This window comes from Balaenoptera musculus, chromosome 2, assembly GCF_009873245.2.
Source record: "Balaenoptera musculus isolate JJ_BM4_2016_0621 chromosome 2, mBalMus1.pri.v3, whole genome shotgun sequence".
Taxonomy (NCBI): Eukaryota; Metazoa; Chordata; class Mammalia; order Artiodactyla; family Balaenopteridae; genus Balaenoptera; species Balaenoptera musculus.
Window position 1 is genome coordinate 172622880 of NC_045786.1, and position 17103 is coordinate 172639982.

Below are 17103 nucleotides of genomic sequence, written 5' to 3' on the forward strand. Positions count from 1 at the left end.
GGCATTGGGCGGGGGTAGGAAGGAGAGGCGGGCGGCACGCGTGGCCAAGTTGTCCGTGCGCGGAGTTTCTGTTACGTCTGTGTTGCTCAACACCCCGAAGGTTTCACCGGGACACACACCTCTGAATTAACGATGAATTGCAGTCAGAAAATATGCAGAAATGATTAGAAAAGAACTTCCTTTAAAAGGATTGTTTTCGTTCTTGCCATGGAGCCTAAAAGAGAAATAGACTCATGCTTTGAAATGTTGGAATCCATCGCGGGTCATAATTTCTGAGCTGTTAGCGTTTTTATAGAATAGTAGGAGATACTTTGCACTTAAATAGGCTTTGTATTGACATTTGCCTTGAAAATTTTAAATGGCAACAAGTTTTCAATGAGTGTATACATCACTTTTAATAATTACAGTTTGCCACTTGTAGTTTATACAAAATTTGGGTTCAGAATTTAACTTAAAAACACAATTAGCATAGCAATTAATAATTATATTAAAATATAGGTATCAGGATAATCATATACCTTTTCTTAGCATTTAAAATTATTTGTTATACAAATTTTTTGTTCATAATTGGGTGAAATAGAAAATGTTAAGCTTCATCAAATCACTTTAAAATTTATGCAATATCACAGCTCTGTCCCTAACAGAACAGTTCTAACTGTCAGAATCTCCTTTAAGGACCCATGTCAAGGAAGGGTGGGGGCAGGATCTCTAGGTGACTAATAGTCTGTATGACTAAAATGCCAGACAAGATTTTTCAGATCCTAGGGTGTACACAGATAAAGGAGATAAAACCACATGCGTACCCAGTCTGTTGGAATAAAATGGGTGTTGCTTTTCTCTCCAAACCCTCTTGAAAGAAGCTGGTGGAAATTAAGGTCCACAATGACCAACCTGTAGGTCACATTGTTTTGTAGTGCACCCAGGAAAGAGCAAATGTTGACCACAGATAGCACGCAGGTATTTTAGTTGCAGGAGCCAAATGGGCAAAAACAAAATGTAATTGTGTTTCGATTTAAGTTCTTAAAAGGTGACTGACTAGCAAAAAGAAAATTTTATAGCATATAAAATGTGTATTTTGATACCTTTAAGGTATCTTCTTATAAATAACAGATTGTTTTAGTTTGAGTTTTCTGATTTCATTAAACGCTTAATGTACTAGTCATTTTTTGAACTATGACTTTATTCTGAAATGGAATCGTTTGATTTTATGTCTTATACCACGTTGTTGTTGTTTTTAATTCCAAGACTTTACTGTGACCAGTTTGAATTTTTTTGCTGTTGGTTGAGTGGTTGGTTGCTGTCTGATTGTGAAGGGAAAAAGTAGTGAAGTGTATTAACCTAAAAGAGACTGGAGATTTTAAGAAGGGGTAACCTTTAGGGCCTAAAACTAACTTCTGGGTCAAACAGTGAACTAGCTAAAACTTGAACGCTTGATTTACTCATAAGGACTTTTTAGGGCAAGCATGTTAATGTGTGTTAGCAAAATTTATTTTGTTTATATTGGCTTTTAGAGTCTCGATCAATTTAATATCCACTTAGCATGTCCTCTGTGTGTCCAGTGCTGAGGGTCCCCCCCCCAGAGGGATGGATGGCTTAGTGGGGGACCCACACAGGGGCCCTGGTGCAGGAGGGGCGCAGGAAGAGCTGACTCTGGGCAGGTGCTAGGAGAGAGAGCAGGGGCTGATGTACTCATGATGCTGGGAAGGGGAGGGGGCAACACTGAGGCTTACCACCGACCCAGGGTGCATTTAGAGAAGAAGGATCTTCCGCACAGACGTAAAATAACCAGCCCAAGGTCACTCAGCCTGTAAATGGTAGGGCCAGAATCCAAACCAAGGCAGTTAAACAAACCCAGGCAGTTGTTTTGTTTTGTTTGGAATCTTTAAAAAAAAAAAAAAAAAATTTTTTTTTATTTTAAAAATAGAAATTTTGGCTGTTTGTAGAACCTTTTGCCACAGGATTATAATAGCGGTTTTTTTCCCAATGTCTTATCAACATCCATCCGTTTCAGTGGCCTGTGGTATATGACAGTTTTTGTGCCTAGGGTTCATTTCTTCATTCATTTTACAAATATTCGTCAAGTCGCTACCACCACGTGCCAAGCAGGTTCCTAATTCGGAATATGAAGCAAGCACTGTGGCCCATCTTTCAGAGTTTACAGTCCCCTGGGCGGTGGGGCAGTCAAGTAAACAAATCAATCAATACGATCACTAAACTGATCAGTAGTCCCAATTGGTTTGATACTTATCTCCTATTACATAGTCTAGAATTTACAGTTAATATAGTGAATTAACATATCCTAAAAAGTCCAAGTGTGACAGGAACATGTCGCTGAAAAGCCTAAACTTTTCTCTCTGTAGAAGGAGAAGGCGTCACCTGGAGGAACTAGATGGCTGTAAATTTAGCTTGATGACTTAAATCCTGTACTTCCAGGGCTGTCCAAGAGAACTGTCTGCGATGGTGGGAATGTTCTCTGTGCTGTCCACTACAGTGGCCCCTGGTCACATGTGACTGTTGAGCCCTTAAGATGTGGCTACTGCAACTGAGAAACCGAATTTTTAATCTTATTTCATTTTAGTTATTTTAAATTTAAATAGACGTGTCTAGTGGCTGCTGTATTGGACAGCACAGTTCTAGACTGGGATCGAGAGACTTTTTCAGAAAAGGCTGGAAAGTGAATATTTTTGGCTGAGAAAGCAACCACAGATAGGCATGACTGTGTTCCAGTAAAGCTTTATTTACAAAAACAGGTGGCTGGCCAGATTTGGCCCATGGGACATAGTTTGCCCACCCCTGTTCTAGACTATTCCTTGAATTTTAATTGCCTGTTAAGCATAGTAAAATATATTTCACTTCTAGAGCCAGGTTTAAGGCAAGAATAGCCAAGCCAAAAAAGATGTTAATGGCCAGAGAGGAAGAGAGCGACCTCCATCCTATGCCAGCTGGCTTTTATTCTGGCCTCAAGAAAGTTAACTGCTCCGATCGTGTAGTCGGTTGGTGAGTCCTGTCTCTGAAAGACTGAGGAGCAACCTCGGCCTGGTGGGGAGCTGGAGAGCAAATTATTCTCTGTGTAAACCCATTCTTCCTGGGGAATGGAAGTCTGATTATAGAAGAGTTTGTTTTCTCACAAGTATTCCTGAGTCGCCAATTCAATGAAAGTCTTTACCTTTCCAATAAAAATTTAGAAAAGAACGAGCAGGGGGCAGTGTGGGGTGTCAAACGCCAAGGCTTCCTTTCTCCCTGCAGCCCGTCTGATGACTTAGCCAGCGCTGGTAAGCACACCTGTGCACGTGCACGCGCACACGGGTTCCCAGGCGTGGGACACTCCTGCGTGATTAAAGTCGGTGAATGTTGTGAGGATGGAAGCCTAGCACTGTCCTCATTCCCAGAACTAGGAAGGAAACATGTCGTTGACGACCAAAAACCAAGACCCCTCAAGAGATCAAACCAGTGATTCTTTCTCTCCGAATAGTGTATCAGCCCGAATCAAGGTGTTTACTTCGCTAACATCTGTGTGTTGTGTAGCTGTCACTCTCTATGTGGTGGCCTTTTAGAAGTACACCTTTAAAGCTACCTGGAATGATCCTGTGTGAAGTTGTTTTCTCTTGTCATTGCTGCCAGTGAGGAAGGAAACCAGAGTAACAAATAACTCTCTGGGGGGTGCATGTCTGTGTTAAAGCCTGCACACCTTTTGTTAATCGGTCTTCCCTGAACTGGTCATGACTCCTGCCTTGCAGCAAAAGCTAAACTCCTAGAATTTTTTCATTAAAAGATGTTAATTGTGTGGAAGAATGAGACAAAAGTAAAGAAGCAAGGTTAGTAGTCAAGACAAGGGTGTGTGTTTTTGAATCTAGGAAAGGACCAAGTCCTCGAAGGCACAGAGGTTTGGGGTACACACCCTACTCCATTTCCGTGCACCAGGTAGCACTGCAAGGCGGTTCTCCTCCGATCCGACGGCGACCTGCCAGATGTGACGTGCTTTTGTGAACACTGCCTGACTGGTTCCTCCCAGCGTTCCTGCCCGGGAGGTCACTCCTCCCCAAGGTTACCAGCCTGTAAGGCCAAGTCCAGGGCCCCTGCCCCCGTGTCAGCTACATGTCCCCAAGCCGCTGCTGGTGGCTGTCCCAGAAGGAAAGGCAGCCACATATGTCATCTTCTGGTATTTTCTTTTTGGCCTTTTTTAGAGACCCAGCTAAAGCTGGCCTGCAGTCTTTGGGGAGGCTCTGGATTTCCAAGTGATAAGATGGGACAAAGCACCCTTCTGTCAGCGCAGCTCCTGGCCATGCAGAACATCCCAGACCAGAGGCCGGAGCAAGGGGCCAGTGCAGGCAAGACCTCTGTCTCCCACATCTGCTTCCGGACAAGGCCCACCTCACCTCCTCTTCCCTGTCAGATGGGAAAAGTACCACCAAGGATGCGGAGAACTCCAAAACTGGGGTAGTTTCTCTCACTAATGTACTCAAGGAAAAGTCTTTCTCATTAATCTTGGAAAGACATTGGCTAAAGTGCACAAGGACAAACTACTACAGCAAGGAAAATCTGGTTTTGTTTTAGACCCTTGAATTATTCATAAATCAAAAACCCCTCTAGTTAAAAAGAAAAACTAAAGAGATGTAACAGTCAAATATAGTGAGTGAATCTGTATCAGATCTTTGTTCTAAAAACAAAACAAAGTAAAATCGAGCCTGCAGAAGACATTGGTCGAGTACAGAGCGATGTGGGACGCTGTGGAATTACTATTAGTTTTAAAGGGATTGTGATCTGTAGGCGCTGTCCTCACCCTTAGGAGTTGCAGACGGAGGTATTTAGGGGTGAAGTATCATGATCTCTGCAACTTGCTTCAAATAACAAAGAGAAAAATAAATGTAAAGCTAATATGCTAATATGTGAACAATTGGTGAATCTGGGGAAGTGGGTATACAGGTGTACAAGTTGAATACAAGCATTCAGCTTCTGTGTAGGTTTAAACTTTTCCGTAATGTTTGAGAGAAATGTCTCTAAAATGTTCTGCTTTAGAAAAAATGTGCAAAGGACATGTGATTACTCAGAAATTGTTTCCTAAATAGTGAGCAGTGGTCTTTTATATTCCAGTTTTGGCTTTTCCTATGTTTTTCCTTTTACTCCATTGCTGACAAATGAGTGGCCGTCAGTGAAATAATCAGGCGGGGGCTTGGTCATCCCAGGTGGGGTGAGGTTGAGACCCTGTAGCCCAGTGCCTTATTGGTGGCCTCCTGCCGCCAGCACGGTCCCCTCGTTGCTAACTTGTAGTGGCTGCACAGACAGCTGCACCATCTTACCGAACTGTGTTTTGGGGACGTACACCTTTTTTTTTGATGTTTATTGGCATTTTTATTGGACTTTTAAAACGTAGCAGTTTATGGCACGCTCTTAGGTAAAAGCAAGGTTCCCTCTGAACTTGAGAGGCAGGGTGCTTAGTGGTTAAGGGCGGGGGGTCTGAAGCCACAGGGCTGGGGTTGGATCCCTGCTCCCACCCCACCACTGGTTAGCTGAGCTGTCTTGGGCAAGCTAACTCACTTCTCTGCTTGGAAATGGGAATGAAATGGGGATAAAAGGACCTGCCTCTCTGTATTTTTATGAGGGTTAGTTAAATGAGTGAATACATATAAAATGCTTAAAATGGTGCCGGCGTGTTGTACGACTATGGGAAGTGTTAGTGGTTGCTGTGGTTATCGTCTCTTTTCTAGGTCATTGTGGTAATTCAGAGCCCGGCATCTTAACCACAACTTATTTTTCTGCCGCTGTATTACCTGTATTTGTTCATCTTGAAGCTCATCTGTCTCTGTTTCTGTCTCTGTCTGCGTCTGCTCTCTCCCTCTCCCATTTACCAAGCCTCTCTTCTTGCAATTTGCTTGTCATTTCACCACCTGGAAGAAATCAGTATCATTGATGATCCTGGAGTGTGCACTGTGTTCTGCTTGTAGACTGTGTGTAAAGTTACCTAGTAAGGCGATCCAAAGTCTCGCTAGTCAGAGCGTACTTACTGATCCCCTTTCAGACTTTTCATTCTCAGGGATCTCGTCTGTTAATAAGAAATCAGCATTTAATACATTCCTCTCCTCACCCCATTTTTAACTCTTTTGAAGAAAAGTGTTTTAGCATAAGATTCGTAAGGAATTCTACTTTTAGAAGTTAGAGACTTTATCTGTGATTAGTCCCAAATAGGGTGACTTCGCTTGTCATTTCCCCTTAGTTGTATTTAAATGCAGATGTTGCTTTCTGATGCTTTAGCAATTTGACTTCCAAAAGTTTATTGTCAAATTGTCAAATCCCATTACATTAAACTCCTGAATTCCTTTTTTGTGTTGGGATTTTTAAATTAAGATAGTATTTGGTGGGACTTCCCTGGCCGTCCAGTGGTTAAGACTCTGTGCTTCCAACGCAGGGGGCACCGGTTTGATCCCTGGTCAGGGAACTAAGCTCCCACATGCTGCACGGTGTGGCCAAAAAAAAAAAAAAAAAGATAGTGTTTGAACTAAGTGGGATCCAAACTATAACCTTATACCTTATTGTTTCAAGTTTTAATATTGTGACATTTTTAATAGAGCTTGAGCTGTTATACCTGTTTGATTAGGTTTTTCAGTCTCTGCTTTGTCGTTGATGTGTGTGAACTTCTTGTAGTACATTTGGATTTTTATCTGCTGGTTGTGCTATTCACCAGCAATGTGTTCTCATTATGGTATTTTGACTTATAAAGTTATGAGAATAGTAACGTTTCACTCTAGGGAGCAAGCCTAGTTTTCCTCAATTGCTGGTCCTTTATTCTTGGTAGGCTTCGAGGAGGAAGAAATGGGTGGGGGTTGTCTGTGAGTGTTGGCATTTGTAGATCATTTTGGTACATATACAACTAGAAGTTGTTTTTTTCACCTTCAGGTAGTAGGCCAGGCTTCTCTAGGGGTGGTATATGATAACCTTGTTTTCACAGCTCTGAAGCTGTGACGGTATCCTCAGCGTTTCCATAGGGCAGTGTTTATAGGTGCGGTCACTGGGCCCCTGGAGTCCCTGAGATACTTTCAAGGGATCTGCAAGGTCAAAACTGTCTTCCCAAGAACGCGAAGGCCTTTTTTGCCTCTTTCACCGTGTGGCCGTTTGCCCTGATGGTGCAAAGGCAGTGGTGGGTAGAACCGCTCCTTTCTTGGGGTACGCAGTGGTGTCCAGCTAGAAACCAGCGTGTACTCCGCCGTGTCACGCCAGTCTGACCTAAGCCTATCCTTGATGAAGCATGAAATGTTAGGTTTAGTAAATCTCGGCCCTTGCAAACACACCTTGCGATAACATTTTGTGGATGGCGTGCAGAGTTCACACAGAGCCCTCGGGCACGCTGCGGGACGGCGGCGGTCTCTAGGAGCACGGCACAGTCGTGTGAGTTGCAGGCTGAACTAGCCACTTTTTTCAGGAACATCATTTTTATTCAGTACTTGAAAGAACAAAAGACAGACAGATTGGGTTAGTAAGACCTGAATATTTGACGTTTGCTTTCTCGAAAAGGAATGAGGGAAGCCTGTCAGTTCAGGGGAAACAGCAGTGACACTATTTGTTGCCCATGATGAAATTCAAACTTGCAAGCAAAAATCTGAATTTTGGAAAACTGGTATCTGCCAGCGTGAGCTTGACAGCTCCCGGTGCTGACGACTCCTGGTGCTATTAACAAACAGGGCTTCTTGATGTGAACGATGGAAGATCTGCATGACTGCATGCCAGCACATTCAGCGATGCTGCAAACATGCACGGGCAGGGGAGACGTTGAACGTGCAGGACACGTCTCAGGCTTTGACGTCACTGAAACATCCATCAGTGTGGTTCCAGATTCCACGTTGCAACTAATCTTTAAGAAACTACCACTTGTTGAATGTTAGCATAGAATCAGAGAAGAATATCCACAATTTTTTTGAAAAGCCATTGAAATACCTCCCTTTTTCAACTAAACATGTCTGTGAAGGCTGGGCTTCTTTTCATATACTTCAACCAAAATACCATATCAAACAAATTGAATACAGAAGCAGAAATGCAGGTCTACCTGTCTTTTAAGTCAAACTTTAAAGAAATAGGCAGAAATGTAAAACAGTGTCATTCTTCCTGCTGTTTTTTTTAATGAAGTTGTTCTCATAATGATATTTATGTTAGCAGGAAAAGAGCCTATTCCTCTTCTCTTAAATGAATTAATAGGTAACTGTTTTAGACATTCTCTAATCTGGTCAGTTTCAGTAGGTGGAACCCACGTGACCCAAGCTCTTTTGGGTCCTCCAGACTTTTTTAGAGGACGTGATCCTGACACCAAAATAACGGAAAACCCTTGGCCTGGGAAAGCTCTCGAGCTTGAGCTGGATGTGACCTGACCCTGTTTTTTACCAAGCCTCTGTATTTTTTCTCTTCCTACCTCAAGGAAAAAACTGCCCAGATTAACTAGTCAGCTAGTAATGTAAACAGGTCTCTCAGGCCACAGTGGGAGGTGATAACTCCACCCAGCATGTGGGCAGTGGAGTCACCCCAGGACCCGGGGGGCCTCGGGGCCTCTCTTTCGGCCTTAGTCAGCTTCCATTTATCTTTTTAATCTTTATAAAAAATCCGTATGTGAATATAGCCACTTTGAAAATTTTTTAAAATTATGAATAAAACTAAAATTCTCCCTAGCTTTATCCCCACAATCAGTCTCCTACCTTTCCTGGCATCTCAGAGCAAATTGTTTGGAGTTTGCTGTATATCATTCCACACCTCTGTCTGTGTGTCCGTATGTTCACATTAAATAATGTATATATGGATTTATTTATTCACTGAAAGTATACAGTATTTTTTTTCCTTTTTTTTTTTTGACACGCAGTGTTGCCGGACCAGGGATTGAACCCAGGCCCTCGGCAGTGAAAGCACAGAGTCGTAACCACTGGACCGCCAGGGAATTCCCTGGTTTTTTATTTCTTAAGAAAAAAAGTTGACATGATTGCAGTTTTAGAAAACTAAACCTCTTACAAGGTCTTAGCATCTTGATAGCTTTCTAAAATAATTGGTAATGTTCAGAGCTAGTGTTACGTTATATTATCCTGAGTTGTACTACGTATACATACATTACATAAACTCGAAGTGTGGTCTTCCGCGTCTTTCTGCTAAATTTGCTGTAAACTCTCTTGGTGGACATCTGGGAGGAGGCAGTAGCTAGTGGAGCACGTGCCCCGTGCCTGGGCCATCCCAGGGACCATCGCAGACACTCAATGCCCACAGCCGGGTGGGTAAGAAGCTCTGTGCTCGTTCTACAGACATCAAAAATGAATGTCCACGAGCAGACCTGACCAGATAATGAGTGACAAGGCCTGAAGAAACCTTGCACTGTTTGACTAGAACTTGGGCCACTTGGGCCACACCAAGCTGCAGGAAATGTGGACAGTTCTCTGTGCTTGAGGCCTGGTCCCAGGGAGACATCTTACTTGAGAGAACATCGATGACCGTTCTTGCCTGCTTTTTAGAATATCTTACTAGATGTTGAAAACATTGGGATTTTGTCAATTTAGTGACCCCCCCCCTTTCCTAAATTAGATCTAATCATACCAGAATCGAGCTGTCGGACTCAAGGCTAAGGCCTAACAGTGTCACTTACTGGGTCACTGGTGTCCTTGACTGTCTCCATACCTTCCTGAGTCTGCGAATGCATTATATTTTAAAATGCGTTTGATTAAATTACTTATTTTCAAGGGAACTGAAAGAAAGGAGCTTAGATTCACATCCCAGCCCGCTGTCCCTGAGGACAGAAGGACAGGGTAAGAATAAGCAGAGTCCTCCTTGTCTCTTATCCTTAGTTAAGAGAAATGCTGTGCTGGTAGAACACTTGAGTGACTGTCCAATGAGTGAGGGTTTTTTTTAAGACTTTAATAAATTCAGAAACTTTTTTTCTTTGCAATAAAGTCACAAATGACATTATATTGAAGAGGTGTTATTAATCTTAAACAAAGGTTAAGTTTACACTTTAAGCCGAAGTTAAACTTGTGATGTCCTGAAATTTTTTGCTTATCTTCTTCCTCTCTGCCTACTTCTTCCCCTTCAGCACTCCTTTCTTATTTTGTCTCATTTATTCTCCAGAGGAGGCCATCAGATATTTAAACTGACCTTTTCTAAGGCACGTAAACTTTCTTGGGTTGACTTTTCTTATTCAAATAGTACAGTATCAGTGCATATGAATTCTGGATTTTTCACTTCTAAGTGTTGTGCATCTGTTCAGTGTAAACTTTCAAAATATTAAGCTTGAATTTTTGCATTTAATTTGATATGAGTTGCAATCATCAGTATCCAATTAAATAAACGTAGACTGCCCTGCCTACGTAGATTGGGAAAATATCTTTTGGGGGGTATGCGTGTGCATACGCACGCGCGTGTGTTTCTGTGAAGCCAAATACCAACTTATAAAAAACAGTTCAGTCTCTAGTCTTGTTGTTTAGTACATAGGCTTAATCATTTGCTTATTTGAGCCTTTCCTCTATTTTAAAAAAGGAGGAGAGCCTTTAAGTGAAATGTAAGCTAAACTTGGAGCCCCTAAAATAAATTTTAAAACTGTACATCATGTTAAAAATATAAAGGGAAGTTTAAGAAGCATATTCGGTAAAGTGTTCTTCGTCAGGAAACAGGGACTTATCAGCCAGTTAATAGCCTTGACTGTGACATCCAAAGTAACTGAAACACGCTGCCCAGGTAAATATTTATACCAGTTAGGAGTGTGCAGAAATGAGGCAGAGCAGCCCAAGAGCTAATGCAGCTCAGGCATCTGCCATCCCTGTGTGCTTCCTTGCATACTGTCTGGTACACCAAGCATTACCATCATGCATTTCTTCCAGAGTTTTTCAAAACTGTGTGGCCTTAAGAGAAATTGTTTAGGAAGACCAGTTTACTCGGAGCAGTTTGGTCCTCCCCGTCTGCAGCATGGCCGATACCCAAAGGAGGATGGAGACTCTTGTTTGTCATTAGCACCCAGGAACCTTTTTCATCGTCAGGGCTCCTTGCAAGTGTTCATTAACCATCCTATTTCCTATGAGGCAGCAAACAGGTATGATTAGTCCTATTTGTACGGCTGTGGAAGCCAAAGCAGAGAGGTTCCCGGACTTGCCTAAGGTCAGAAGGAAGAGCTCTTGGGTTTTCTGACTCACGACTCTGGGCTCACACCTCTCTGGATGTGCACAGGGCTGCTCTCACAGGCTCCTTTATCACAGAGATCTAGCTACGCAGTACTTTCTGCTCTCAGTTTTTCACAGCGGTGTAGAGTGCAGCGCAGCTGAAACCAGGTTAGTTGATCTTATGGTGTCATCTAGAAAAACAGGAGATGCAGATTCTGGGTCATGAAGGTAAGGCTGTACCTTGGGGGTTTGTGGGTATGGATGAAATTAAGTCAGTGGGGCCTTAAAGTGCACCCGCTTGCCCCTTAGCACAGCCTGGAGACTCCCGTTGAAGAGCCATGGACTCCGGGGCTGCTGTCCACTTCGTGTGAGGACCTTGCACGTCCTGAAAGGTTTACACTGAAGCTGCGCTTTCAGCATAGCTAATGAGGGTACTTCAGTGCTGAACGTAAACTTAGTACTGGTAAAGATTCCTCACGAGTAATTGTTTGAATTTAGAACAAAGTGAGATATATTGTTCTATTGGTAGTAATAGAATTTGGAGCTTTTGGGCTGTAAGGAGGAGAGACATTCTTCATCTGAAAACTGGCTGTTTGAGTTCAGGCATTTGTCCGAGGGGAGACAGTAGTAAAGACAACTACTTCTTGGTGACGTATACAATTGAGGGGATGTTTACATTGTAGTTTTAAAAAAGCCTGTGAACTCATGTTCCTGATTTTCAAGAAGCCCTGCGATGTGATGTTCCCTTCCTCATTCTTCGCTCCCAGTACTCTGTGCGTGTGCTCTTGTTGACTTCAGTGTTGGTAGCGTAGATGCGCTGCATCCTTCGTTTTGCCACATAAGGTTAAAAGTAAGACCAAAATTTTTAGTTAACTGAGTTTGTTTCAAAAGGAAGGAAAACTTTATGGAATATACCTAACAGAAAGGAGAACAAAATTTAGTTTTGACCTTTTGCCTTACGGCCACCTAAAGCTTTGTCTCATTCCCTTGACAGATATTTGTAAATCACCACCTTGGTGGTTGGCACTGTGCTGGGCGCTGAAGGTGATGTCTGTGCGCCTTCAGACTGGCACCAAGGAGGAGGGAGCGGGCCTGGGGGCGGGGGCAGGCCTCCCAAGAGAAGTAACACTTGATAAGCTCACTGGTGGTCCCCGGCGCTGGCGGACCCGGGGCGACTCGTTCAGCGCACTGGGGAGTGTGCTGTGAATGGGGTGTGGCAATGCGGTGAGAGAAACGCCGGGAAAGGGTTTACGTCAAGTAAGTAGCATCTTTGTGGACTGATGAGCGGAGCGCGGGTGAGAGAGTGGTGAATGAGGAGGCGCACTGCGGAGTGTGCCAGCCGCGCTGGGCATCACGCGGGGAGGGAGGCCAGGCTACTTCTGTTACGGTTCCACCGTGAACCTCAAAGACAGGCGAGAAACGAAAAGTGATACCTTTGTTGGGGGGACGCCAGGGTTTTCACCGTGCGTGTGTGTGTGTGTGTGCGTGCGCGCGCGCGTGTGTGTTTGAACCCCGTAAACATAATACCTATTCAAAAAAGTAAAAGGGAGGCAGAGCGTTAAAAGTAGAGGGCATATGTGATTACTGATCTTCACAGAATCAGGGGTTGCTGTCTTTCTATGTTTCTGTGCTGCGCTCTTAGTTAAATGGCTAGAACACAGTATGGAAAGGCCACGATCACGGATTTGGATTTGAGGCGTGACCAGAGGTTAGCTTTGCCAGCCCTTGCCCAGCCTGTTTACGTGCACACCCTCACTCGTGAGGGCAGCAGAGCACGGAATGCAGGAGGCTCGGGCAGCTCAGTCACCCTCCCCTGCCCAACCAGGGCCTCACTCAGACCAGCTGGTTCTGCTGGAACTGACCTGTCATTGTTGTGTTTCATTTTGTTGAATGAACCAGTTTTGCTGTGTTTCAGGTATTGTCACTCTGCGGTCAGCCCTCTTTCTTTCTTGTGTGTGAATGGTAAGGCTGCCAAAGCCAGATCTGCTGCAAACCCGAATTTCAGCGTCGTCTTCAGCACAGAGTGTTTTCAGAAATTTCCAGGGCAGGAGGGGGAATTTAAGAAGGAAGCTGGGGAAGGTGAGGCCGAATGGCTTTGGGTTTCCTGGTGGCACAAGGGGAGGCCTCTGCAGAAGGTTGAGGGGCAGCGGTGACCTGGGAAGTGTGCAGGGTGGGGGGGAGCTGACCGGACTGGTGAAGTGTGCCGCGGCCTGCAGGGCGCAGTCAAAGGTGGCAATCGTGAGCATGATCCCTTAGTATAGATGTGCTGTGCAGACACTTTTTCCAAGTCTGTGGGTTGTCTTTTCACTTTCTTGATGGTATTGTTTGCAGCAGAAGAGTTTTTAATTTGGATGAAGTCCAGTTTATCTAATTTGTCTTTTGTTGCTTCTGGTTTTTGGTCTCTTATTTAAGAAATCATTGCCTAATCCAAAGATTTGCTATGTTTTCTTCTAAGAGTTTTATCATCTTATCTTAGCTCTTACATTTGGTCTGTGATCTATTTTGAGTTAGTTTTTGTATATGCTGTTAGGTAAGGGTCCACCTTCATTCTTTTGCATGTGGCTATTCAGTTTTCCCAGCGCCATTTGTTGAAAAGACTGTTCTTTCCCCATTGAATAGACTTGGCATGCTTGTTGAAAATCAATGGACCGTAAATGTGAGGGTTTATTTCTGGACTCTATTCTGTTCCATTGGTCTGTATGTCTGTACCACAGTCTTGATTACTGTAGCTTCGTTGGAAGTTTTAAAATCAGGAAGTGGGAGTCCTCCAGCCTTGTTCTTCTTTTTCAGAATTGTTTTGTATTCAGGGTTCCTTGCATTTCCATGTAAATTTTAGGACCAGTCTGTCAGCGCTCCTGGCCTCTCTCGGTAGCCTTGTCTGGGCTAGAATCAGATCAGGACAGTGCAGTCCACACTCTGCCTGGCAGTTCCTCTGACTGAGGGAGAACCTGCTCTTGTTGGAAGTCTGGGGCCATGGCCTGATATGGTCTAGTAAGAACCCCCAAAATGTTTAAGTTTCTGAAGTCTTGGGTTTTGTCACAGAAAGCTATTTGAATTTTGTATTCTGTTTCATAATTAATACTGTTTAATTTAAAGATGTTTAACATGATTTAATTGCTTTGTAAAACTGATATTCCAGGAAGGGTATCGTGTCTACCCTGTGATAAACATGCACCGCCCCCCTCGCACATGCCCAGACCGCATGCCCCAGTTTAAAAGGCCGAGTTGGGGGAAACCCGCCCATTAGAGCTTTTGTGTTTGTAAAGGTTGTTTCTTTGACCGTCTGCTGTCTAACCTCGCCAGACCCAGACCCCAGGCTGGCATGCGGCCACCTGGGTGAAGTGGAATTACCTGATTGTCAGTGTGTTGGTGTCTCTTGCAAAGCTGCCGTCCTTTTCTGTTGATTCTTGAGGTAGATTTAGACCTGGCCAGTCTTGGCCATCAAAAAGATTCCTACAGGATGAAACCCGTTTCATTCCCTAAGTTATCTTTTTTTTGGAAGATCAGGTTCTTGGCCAGGAGTGCACTACTTAGTTTATCTAGGTTCAGATGTGCCGAAGGTGACAGCCCAGGATCAGTCATTTCCAAATGCCTGTGCTGCTCTGTGGCAAGGCTTTTACCTGTCCAGGCAGAAATAAAGATAATATAGTGTGGGTCTTTCATAAAGCTAAGTTTATTCAACTTACAGGTCTATCTATTCTAGGATTGTCCTTTTTGGTATTAAAATATCTTTTATGATTTGTTTAAATGTTCCTATTTGTCAGTTAGGGTGGTAAGCCAATGTCAATCTTTTAGGATTCCCTGTGAAATTTTACTGGTCTGTGAAATCCGAACTCCAGGACATCATTTTAAGCCACAAATCCCAGATTTATACCTTGTTTACATTTGGAATTACCACATAATAATTCAGACAACTTATGTAACTTAAAAGTCCATTTCTTATTTCCCTTATATGAAATGTCCAGAATAGGCAGATCCATAGAGACGGAAAGCAGATCAGTGGTTGCCAGGGGCCGGGGGAAGAGAGACGGCGGGGGTGACTACTTAAGGGCGAGAGTGCTCTTCTAGGGTGATGGAAAGTCTTGAAACTAGAGAGAGGGGCTAATTACACAACATTGTGAATGCACTAAATGCCACTGAGCTATGCACCTTAAAATTGTTAATTGTAGGTTATGTGAACTTCTCCTCAATTTTTTTAAAGCCATTTTATTCAGTGTTGTAATTATATATGAGCCAGAAGGTGGGAGGGGGGTATGTCAGGTTATATGAATCCGGGTGAGCACAGGATATATGCTTACACACACAAGTATATATTATTAGTTTGTATCTCTAAGCATAATCATTAGAAGCTAACTAGGTAGACAGACTTTCTGCTTTGGGACAGCAGAAAGGTTTGTTTTGATACTCCACTGAAACTCAAAGGTATTCTTTATTCTCACCTCACAAACAATATACATTCTCCAGCTTTTTACAGCCTTTCACCCTGGAAAGTTGAGGTTTTGAAATCACCTTCAGGAGAAATTGGAATAAAGTTTCTCTTGATGCTCTGTCTGGTGGCTCTGTCTTAGTGTTTACTGGGACGCCAGCCACCAGGCTGGAGGCAGTTGGCAGTGTTCTGTCCTGTAACCCTTGAAAGGGGACCGTGATTTGTCCTCCCCTGCCCCCAAAAGAGAATGGAGGGAAGGGAAAGACCCTACATTATTTTTAAGTGAGAAGAACCCTTATTATAAATTCTGAGTACAGCGTAGTAGTTGTTGTTTTTTTTTAGACTTTCTCTCCTTGATCCTTCCAGAAGGAAACGCACAGGAGGGAGACGCTGGGTCAGGGCCCCGCCTGGACCAGGGGTTCTGGGGCGATCTGAACACTCACCACTGTTCAGGTTCCTTAGTTTCCTGAAGTAGTTGAGCTTGTCACCTTTCCTTCATTTAAAATACTGATTGTGCTTTACTTTTAACAGTTTCAAGATCTCTTATAATAAATAGTCCATGAAGGTGGATTTTTTTAAGGAAGGTGATTTTCCACCTAACTTTGACCTTATGTTTGTAAATGTGTTGAGTTTTGTCAGTGTTTAAATGGTTTTCCATGCGTCAACCCTGATCGCAGAGGGACAGTCCCAAGCACGCTGGTCACATGGAGGAGGAGTTCACACATGGCTCCACCACCGTCACCCCCAGCCCCCCACCCTGTCACCCTTTAATGTTGCCTTCCAGTTGTGTTTCCCCACGAGCTGCTAGCCGCTCAGTCCCACTTCGTTGCTTGGCGGTTGTCGTTGGTGTTGTTTTTTGCTTTGCAGCATTGAAATTGTAATCGAAACTGAACACTGATGTAGCGTCCATAGTGACAAAAAAGAGAAGTTTCGGAAGCCGTTGCTATTTTGTCCTCTGCTGCCACAGCTGATCGCTCAGCGTTCTTGCCTCTTAAGAACTAGAACTGAAATTAGGGCATGCGTGGTGTTATCTAAACCTCAGATTCTGTGAGTATCATTTTGTAAAAAGAGTACTATTTTTGTAAAGAAAACATCTGCTTTGTTCAGGCCTATCGTCAAGGCAGAAGATCTTAATTAGATAGCGTACTGACTCAATGGAAACCTGAAGTGTGATCCCTAAAAATGCCAACTGCTCTCCTACTCATTCTCCAAGGCTCAACAGGGTGTTGTCCATAGGAGAGAGAAAATTTCTAAATCCATTAATTCAGGTTCCTGTTATCAATTCAAATTTTACCACCCCTGTAACATTTTACATCAGTGAAATCTTCAGTTATCACAAGTGGAATTGCATAGGATTTATGAGCTGTGCATTGCTCTCTCGAAATGAGAGCAGGGTTTCGCTTAAACTAACAAAGGGCGATCTACCTCAGAACTGTAAACAAATTCTCAGTTGTGACGTTGAAGGTTCTGACCTGATTTGGTCCTGCTTTGAGGCTGACGACAGCTGAGGGTTAGCCCAGATCAGCGTAAATCAGAGCAGCCAAAAAGTCACCGGAACTAGGGCTTCTG

General features: G+C 43.5%; 1 protein-coding gene across 6 annotated transcripts in view; it reads left to right on the forward strand.

Annotated features, from left to right (window-relative positions):
• The window catches only part of PPP2R5C (protein phosphatase 2 regulatory subunit B'gamma), a 133440-nt gene that overhangs the window by 39887 nt on the left and 76450 nt on the right, over positions 1-17103 (forward strand). The gene's annotated exons all lie outside the window — the stretch shown is intronic.